Raw genomic sequence first — 7,972 nt, forward strand, 5'->3', positions numbered from 1 at the left:
CACTGCTGGTGGACGTTTCGTCCCCGAGGGTATCACCAGCCCAGTAGTCAGCACTTCGGTGTTGACATGAATATCAATTATATGGTCATATTATAAATTTTCTGTTTATAAAACTTTGAATTTTTCGAAAAACTAAGGATTTTCTTACCCCAGGAGTAGATTACCTTAGCCGTATTTGGCAAAACTTTTTTGGAATTTTGGGTCCTCAATGCTCTTCAACTTTGTATTTGTTTGGCTTTTTAAGTATTTTGATCTGAGCGTCACTAATGAGTCTTATGTAGACGAAACGCGCGTCTGGCGTATAAAATTATAATCCTGGTACTTTTGATAACTAACTACTTAATATCGGCGTGAACTCATGAACTCGGTTGGGAAAACTTCTTGCGCGAAAATTGAAGGGACGGACAGACAATATGCCACCACTCAACTTTTAGCAGCGGGGCATACAAAAAACAAACAATCAATGCATTTCCTATTCCCAAACTTGCATGTGTAGGTTTTCACAGCTTGGAAAAAAAGGACGAAGGACACAATGACTTGTAGGAAATTTACCCTCATTTTATCTTGCATACAATGAGCTATCTATTCAAGCGGTCACAGACAATAAATGCAATTGTATTTTAAAAAGAGATAGAGAATTTGTAGATATCTTTATTTTAGCAAGATAAAGATGGATAATTCGGTAAACTTGGCATAAACATTACAAATGTTCAGGTTTACATAATTTCAAAGAAATCTTAACCTGTTGGCCAAATTAAATCTTTTCAAAGCCCCTTCTGCATTTCGCTCCTGTTGATCAAATAGGGGATTAATAGGTGCCATTAAATCATCGTCCTCTTCCATAAACTCTTCTAAATTCTCACCATTTGATATACAAATATTATGGAAAACAACTGCTGTACACACAACATTGCATATTTCTTTAATGTCGATCATATTGATGTGTTTCAGTCTCCTGAATCGGCCCTTTAAAAGTCCAAAACTTCTCTCAGTCACTTGTCTCTTTGAAGATAGACTTTTGTTGATTTTTTTCTGTTCGGCGGTCAAATGCCCGTTATCTCGAAATGGGGTAAGTAGCCATCTCTTCAATGGATAGGCTCCGTCTCCAATTAGATGTAAGCGTCCATACCCTGAAATTCTATCTCCATCTTCCCATACAGTTGAATTTCTTAAAACCTTCGCATCGTGGACACGACCCGGCCATCCAACATTGATGTCTATGAATTCCAAATTGTCTTTGCAAACTGCTTGTAAAATTACCGAGTGAAATTTTTTTCTGTTGAAGTAGGCTTGTGGGTTTTCTCTTGGGGCTTCTTTCGGTATATGTGTGCCATCTATAGCACCAATTACCCCTGGAAATTGGTATTGACCCATGTCGTTAAACCGTTGAGCGACATCGGGTAGTTCATTTTGAGTCGGCCAAGTTATAATCCTTCCCATCATGTTGTTATAGACTGCTTCTAAAACTTGTCTTCTATACTAGTATTTCAAAAGAGTATACTCAGTCACATTAAACTTGTCACTTATTTCCAAGATAGTCTCTTGAGACGCAAGGTAACGCAGAACCAGCAAGACTTTTTTATGGAGTGGGAGTTCTTCTCTACCACCTCTATATAAACGTGTACGCATTTCCGGACATGCACCTAGTTGTTGGCACAAAACTTCAAAAGTATTTCGAGATACTCTAAAAAACCTTTGGAAAGTGTCTGGTAGATAGCGGGGTATGGTAACTTCGAAATAACCTTGAGTTTTCACTCTCTCCTTTCGAGCACTCTCCCTGAAATTAAAATAATACTATATTAAGATCTATTAAGGTCAATTTTATACATTGATATTATGCAAGCTTTATAATCAAATAACTGATTTGACACATTACGGTGACATAAATAATTGCTACAGTTTTAAATGCTCTCCTATCTCATCAAATCTTTTATTTATTAACTTGTTGGTTTCAGCATGTCATATACCATAAGGGAGTATTGATCATGCACAAATCACTGGTATAAAAGAGGGACGAAAGATATCAAAGGGATAGTCAAACTCACAAATCTAAAACAAACCGACAACGCCATGGCTAAAAATGAAAAAAGACAAACAGAAAAACAATAGTACACATGACACAACATAGAAAGCTAAAGAATAAACAACACGAACCCCATCAAAAACTAGGGGTGATATAATGTACCTATTAATTGATTTTAACAAATTATTTACGTAAACAGTTTATAAAATGTTCGGAATCAACAGATTACTCTTCACGATCAGCTAAAACTAGCAGCAAATTTCGACGCCCGAAAACAGATGTCAGTACTCAGTTGCCGTTTTATGGAATAATATTCCAGGGTGGTATTGTCCTTTACCGTCAGGCGTCAAACGGTCATTTTCGGCCACCGTTAGCGTCAAATTAGTTAAAATTTAACCGTATATTCGTCAGATGTGTCAAATAATAATCGTTACCGCAATTTTTGGGTAAAATAGCGTGATTCGTCAAATTCAACTGATTTTTTTATCGTCTAAAAGAAAGTGTATATTTTATCGCCATGCACTATGAATTATCGTTAACGTCATTTGGCAAGAAATTTTACCGTTATACGTCATGAAGGTATCCCCATTACTACCCTCATATTCCACATGAAATAAGATATGACCAGAACAGAGAAATTATTCTGCTTACACTAATTTCGGTAACAAAACAACAATTAGTGTTCAATAATGATCTTGTGTTGGTGTACAAAATACACATGCTTTCTAATTTGAGTTTAAATAGTTTTTTTTATCTTTTGATTGCAAGTTACATTTGTATTCGTGTACAATTGAGGTTGTGAGTTCGAATCTCACCCATGGTGGTAAGTGTTCGACTCCGATCTTAATTGACAAGGATTGCCAATTTTTCCGCCCGATGGTCGGTGGTTGACTCCGGGTATTTCGGCTTCCTCTACCATTAAAAACTGACCACCGCGAAATATCCAAAATGCGCTAAAACGGCATAAAACCTAACTAAACAAACTAATATTTGTATTTATATACTGTACTAGAATAGCCGAGGGTCTCATGGAAGATAAGTATTTGTAACTAATTGTAGTCACCCTTAATAAATAAAGTATCTATTGTTATTATTATTATCATAGTTATCCTGTTGTTAATTGTTAATAATTGAACAATGTATAAATGCTTTGTCGCTCTTAAGAACGTTTTTGTTACAGTTGTGAACGGTTAATAAAAATCTCACAATTCAGTCTGTAAAAGATAAAGTTGCATTTTTTCTTCTTCGTCGTCCTCAGCTGGAATAGGCCATAACCTATAATAGCTGGTAATAATGCTCCTTGGAGAGCCATGTTGGATTTGCCGGTATATAAGCCGTTACACTTGTTTCTCGCACGAATAGGCGTACGCCGGCCGCATGACCGGTTTACTAGAAACAAGTGCACCCTATAAAATAATAAAAAATTAGTCTTGCCTACCATTGGTGTGGTTTGAGAAATAAAATATTGCTGTGTACTCTCTCGCAACTGGAACAATAATGTTTCTGGGGCCCACAGTCGTGACAAATAATAATGTCAAGTTAAACATCATTACACAACACACACGCATGCGTCGCTGGACTAAGCACCCCAAGGGTGGCTGGGTATAGAAATATGTTCACTTGGTTTTCTCCCGACCGGCAGTATAACGCTTCCCGAAGTGGGGCGTCCGTTTGGATGTGCGGGATGTATCAAGTTTGTGCAGTCACGTCCGGTCAGAAGGGGACGTTAAATGCGATGCCTCGTGTAAATAGAGTGCCACGCTCTTTTCACGTTAACAACCCTTGCAACAACTCTTTGAGGGGTCCGTAAGTGGCCTGTTGCAAGGCACAATTTCTGTCCCTATCCAATATACCCTCATTTTCCAGTGGCAGTACACATTTCCCCGACCATCATCCCAGACGGCCTCTATTGTATCAACCTACCTATTGTATTTATTATGAACTTGTTCTCGTCCTGAATATGCATGAAATATTTGCCACTGGACGTTAAGCAACCATAAATCAATCGCTTGACTCAACTTCACAGGTATTAAAATTGAGGTCAAATTTGTAAAATAAAAATTCATGACGAAAGCTTATAAGAAACAAACAAAAATCATGCTTTACTTAACATTCTTTAGTATTAACAGACATTTCCAAAGAATTGTATAAATCTAAAAGTATGAACTAACAAAAATGAACAGAAACAGTAACCAAGCTGTATCTTATTCATATTTTCATGTTTCAAAATTATATTAAAACTAGAGGCTCTAAAGAGGCTGTGTCGCTCACCTTGGTTTTTGTGAATATTAAACAAAGGACGTAGATGGATTCATGACAAAATTGTGTTTTGGTGATGGTGATGTGTTTGTTCATCTTACTTTACTGAACATTCTAGCTGCTTACAATTATCTCTATCTATAATTAACTTGGCCCAGTAGTTTCAGAGAAGATTTTTGTAAAAGATTACTAAGATTTACGAAAAAATGGTTGAAACTTGACTATAAAGGGCAATAACTCTTAAAGGGGTCAACTGACAATTTCGGTCATGTTGACTTATTTATAGATCTTACTTTGCCAACATTTATTGTATTTTAAAGTTTATCTCTATCTATAATAATATTCAAGATAATAACCGAAAACAGCAAAATTTCATTAAAATTACCAGTTCAGGAGCAGCAACCAAACAACAGGTTGTCTGATTCATCTGAAAATTTCAGGGCAGATATATTTTTACTTAATAAACAATTTTACTTCATGTCAGAATTGCTTTAAAGGCTTTGGTTTTTGATTTATAAGCCAAAAACTGAATTTTACCCCTATGTTCTATTTTTAACTGTGGCGACCATCTTGGTTAGTTGACCGGGTCACACCACACATTTTTAATTCTAGATACCCAAATGATGATTGTGGCCAAGCTTGGTGTAATTTGGCAACGTAGTATCAGAGGAGAAGATTTTTGTAAAAGATAACTAAGATTTACAAAAAAATGTTAAAAATTGACTATAAAGGGCAATAACTCCAAAAGGGGTCAACTGATCATTTCGATCATGTTAACTTATTTCTAGATCTTACTTTGCTGAACATTATTGCTGTTTACAGTTCATCTCTATCTATAATAATATTCAAGATAATAACCAAAAACAGCAAAATGTCCTTAAAATTACCAATTCAGGGGCATCAACCCAAGAACAGGTTGTCCGATTTGTCTGAAAATTTCAGAGCAGATAGATCTTGATCTGATAAACAATTTTACCCCATGTCAGATTTGCTCTAAATGCTTTGGTTTTTGAGTTATAAGCCAAAAACTGCATTTTACCCCTATGTTCTATTTTTAGCCGTGGCGGCCATCTTGGTTGATTGGCGGGGTCACGCCACACAATTTTTAAACTAGATACCCCAATGATGATTATGGCTAAGTTTGGATTAATTTGGCCCAGCAGTTTGTAAAAGTTAACGATGACGCCAAGTGATGAGAAAAGCTCACTTGGCCCTTCGGGCCAGGTGAGCTACAACATTATTATATATTTCACGACACAGTGTCTGCAACATCTTTTGGTACTTAGATTAGATTATATATGATATTATGTTTATTTTTAAAGTAACTATAGAAAATAGAAATGTATTGAATGGCTATGTATAAAATAATATAAGTTCTGTGCTTCTTTCGCAAGGCGACGAAATTTGTCAATCTGCAAATGAGACAAAGCATCAACTTCACTAGAATCACTAATGGTGATTTGAGAAGTCTCGTCTTCGTGATTGGATACGTTGACTGTAGTAGACCCTTGTTGTTGAACGATGTTCTTGTCTGCTCCATGTTTAGGAATGAACAAGGCCGCAAAGTTAACATCTGTTCCCTCCCAAATACATTTCTTTCCAACATCAGAAACAATGTCAACATGTGGGATGCATTCTGATCGTACCCCAAATCCTGAAATAGGGGAACGATACCCACTATTAAATGGAAAACTATGGCTACATGTAGATTCAGCTCCTGAACTGGTGTTAGTCCTTGAACTGAGATCGTTGTTATCATCAACGCTAACGTTTACTGGTCTGTCATTGACATCAATCAATTTGATAACTCGGCTGTAAACCATCCCCAAGGGTGACTGGGGTATAGAAATATGGTCACTTTGTTATCTCTATAGTAAGTGGCATAATTAGATGAGGAGGTTCACATTCCCCTACTTTACCCCATACTGACATTGACCCACTTTTTAGCCTAGTTAAAAGAGTTGATTTAATAAAATCGGTATGATCTTTGCACATAGCTGAATTAATAAAATATTGTTAAGTCGGGCTGTCTGAATCATAAGATTTCCCTTTGAAATTTCCCCTAAAATGTTTGAAATATTTTGTCACATCAACGGCATTTTCCAACCAATCTAAAACTTCCTCTACAGTTTTCCATTCATTAAAATGCTTATGCAAATATCCCGCCTGAAAATACTCTGGATCTCTAAAGGGTAGGGCTTCGAAATCAAACTGGTCACTAGCGACAACCTCTTCAGCTAATGTAACGTGAAACGGAGGTCTGTAATTGACCCAATGTTCTTGTATTTTAAAATGAATAACTTCCATAGGATTAAAACCAGATCCCGTTTCCCAGTCAGGAATGTCAGGATGAAATCTTAACTTCTTAACAGAACCACCCTAAAAGAGAAAAATAAATTACAGAATTGCAGAGAAAAAAATTCCGACCTCCATTCCACGTGACAAATGCCACTAGAGAATTAGATTCTCCGGAATAGAAATCAAAAATACTAAAAGTAGTGAATGGACTAAAGTTAAAATGTTCAAAAATGTGGTTATAATCAACATGACTCGTACAGTAATACAACAAAATAAATCTATTCTGTCTCTATCTTTGGACAATTGTTAACATAGTGACCAATTTCTTTACAGAAGAAACAGGCACCTCTTACACGCTGAAATCTGTGCCTTGGACCTGGCCCTCGCGGTCCCATTAACGGTGGCAACACTTGACCTGGATAATTATGACCCATTGGCATTGGAGCCGGATATGGTGGGTAAAAATAAGGTATTTGTTGCTGATCTTGTAATAAATTAACACTCTGGCCAACGCTCAGCTTCTTTTCCTTTTCGGCCTTTGAGTCATACTTTTTATTTTTTGACCACTCTGCTATAACGGATGAAATCTTCCCATCTTCACTTGATCCTAACAACCTCAGGCACAAATAACTGACATCAGGATTATCCTCATAATGTCTACAGGCCTGTAGCACCTCACTATAGTATACAGTCTCATTGTGACCTGCCTTTAAAGCACAATCGCACTTCCAGAGACGCTAGAAGTACACATGCTGAAGAAAGCGTAGGCCTACTTGCCAATACTCTTACATGTTTGAGAGCTTCGTCCACCTTATCTGCGTGCTGTTGATTTCGCATGCCATCGAGATGCTTCTCCATTTCTTTGAGTCTTGCCTCCAGATCTGTACCTCCTGTTGGCGCACTGGAACTTCCGACATTACCACTTGGAGTTTCTGTGCCACTTCCACTGCCACTCCCTAATGCTTGCAGTCCAGAAGGGCCTGCTACAAAATAGAAATCAATATCACAAAAAGTTCTACAATACAATTAAAATTAATATCAATAAGTATAGATGAAATAATTTCCAAAGCCAAATTAATACAAAGATGAAGTACAGCAATATATTAGGACGTTTTATTTCTAAGTAGCCGATTTACACACAGAGAATATTCATTTCATCAAAATATTTGATCAACGTTTTTTCTCAGGTAAAATATTCTGGTCCGTATTTCAATAACAATGAAAAAAGTTGAATTCCACAATCTATACATAAATTATTTGCAATATTGAACTTTCTTTAAATGCAAAGATAGCCAGAGAAGAATTGTGCGAAATAAGTATATCTAAAAAGAGAACCAATAAATTGTCCAATTTATATAACCCTAATAAAATCTATAAACATGCCAATTTAGA

The 7,972-nt window shown here is 36.5% G+C and overlaps 1 pseudogene; it reads right to left on the minus strand.

Moving 5' to 3' along the window:
* Positions 1-723: 723 nt before the first annotated feature.
* LOC134717855 (uncharacterized) lies at positions 724-6,105 on the minus strand (annotated as a pseudogene).
* Between the last annotated feature and the right edge of the window lie 1,867 nt (positions 6,106-7,972).

The sequence above is a fragment of the Mytilus trossulus genome, chromosome 5, assembly GCF_036588685.1.
Source record: "Mytilus trossulus isolate FHL-02 chromosome 5, PNRI_Mtr1.1.1.hap1, whole genome shotgun sequence".
Taxonomy (NCBI): domain Eukaryota; kingdom Metazoa; phylum Mollusca; class Bivalvia; order Mytilida; family Mytilidae; genus Mytilus; species Mytilus trossulus.